The sequence below is a fragment of the Netta rufina genome (genome assembly GCF_964035555.1).
Source record: "Netta rufina genome assembly, chromosome: 3".
Classification (NCBI taxonomy): Eukaryota; Metazoa; Chordata; class Aves; order Anseriformes; family Anatidae; genus Netta; species Netta rufina.
Genome location: NC_140125.1, coordinates 80,812,576 through 80,814,195, shown reverse-complemented (window position 1 = coordinate 80,814,195; position 1,620 = coordinate 80,812,576).

Here is a 1,620-nt window from a genome sequence, read left to right as displayed (position 1 = left end):
GGAAAATGGCATCAAACCACCCCAAAGGAGAGAATGACAACGGAATGAGTTCAGCGCGGGCTCCCGAACTGACCCTCCCTGCCAGGGACAGGAAGCTGGAACTTCACGGAAAGAGACTGAATGGAACCGGATCGAGGGCAGGCGCCAGGAACCGCGGCCACCGGTGGCCAAGTCCTGTCGAAAGGATAACTCACCCGCTTGTCAGCCCTCTGCTAGATGCAGTGCGAGGGCTGTGTCACGGCTCTGCAGCTGTAAACGCCTCTGCTCGGCAAGCCTGCACGCACAATTGTCTGGAGCACGCACGCGAAATGAGGAGGAGTTCAGGGATCAGAAATATTTCCCATTGATGGCTTTAATGTTGGGGATCAGCAGAGCTGGAACATCTGATTTCAATTCTAAGCTCTTTTTGATTAGTGGGTGTTTATGGAGTACCCCAAACACAGTCCCAGCTCCTGTTCAAAAGGGTATTCTTCAGTAGTGATAGAGCTGTTATGTATGAACTGCTACACAGAGGCCGCACCACCACTGCTGACTGGACTAAAAATTGGACCAAGAAGAGGAGAAATAAACTAAATCATTCTCTTTTAATAGACAGGGCCAGATTTGCCACTACCTTACATCTTGTATAACCATTTAGATCATGTCTATGTAGGGTAACATTTACAAAAGTGAAGTTATAAATGTATAATAAATCCATCTACAAAAATTCCTTGACTCTGAAGAACAGAAAGTAATTTTAATTTGTAAAGTAATAAAGACTGAATGCCAAATTGTAATGCTAAAATTGAAGTCAGAAGTTATATGAAGACAGGTTTTCAGAAGCAGTTATTTTTTGATGTAATATTTGAAAACGATCAATTCAAATTCTGCTTTTGAAAAATTTTCTGAGCTTTGATCTTGCTCCAATTTTAGCCCAGAACAACTCTTAGATGGCTGACATTAAGAGTCTCAAAACGAAGTGATTTATAATGGAAACAGAGAAAATAAATCACTGTTTCAGAACTACCTAAGACACCACAGATTAGATCCAGAAGGTCAGACAAAGTTGTCATCGAATATTTGAGCTCTCCCTGTTGCAGCTGAGGACCACAACACAGAGAAGAGCAAATTGAATTAATGAGCTCAACCAGATACACAACGATTCATACTTGCCTAGGTATGACTGGTTTTTTGGAGAAACTCTTAAAAATCTACAAAGATCGCAATGTGACCACAGTCAGTAGCTTGCAGCAAATTAAGAAGTGAGGCTTTCCCTGGCTGGAGCTAGCAGATACATTCACCAACGCCCTGCTGAAGAGTATCTGGCCATATTTGACCACCAAAAGGAGAAGAACCATTAACATCCTGAATTAATGTGCTTAGTGGTTTTCAAATGAGGTATTTTCATGATGGACATGGTACAGATTCAGCAAAGTTTTCCCTTTAACAAATACATCTTCAATTTCAAAGATTTGATTAGGCTTAATACCATTAGGGAACCATTACTGATTTTATGCTGTTGTTGTTACTGCTTTAACTATCAGTTTCTGAACCAAAAATTGCAGACAGTTGGCTTGACCAAGAGTCAAGGTTTAGGAATGCAAGAGCAAATCCAAGGTACAGATGAGCTTCAGATGTGGA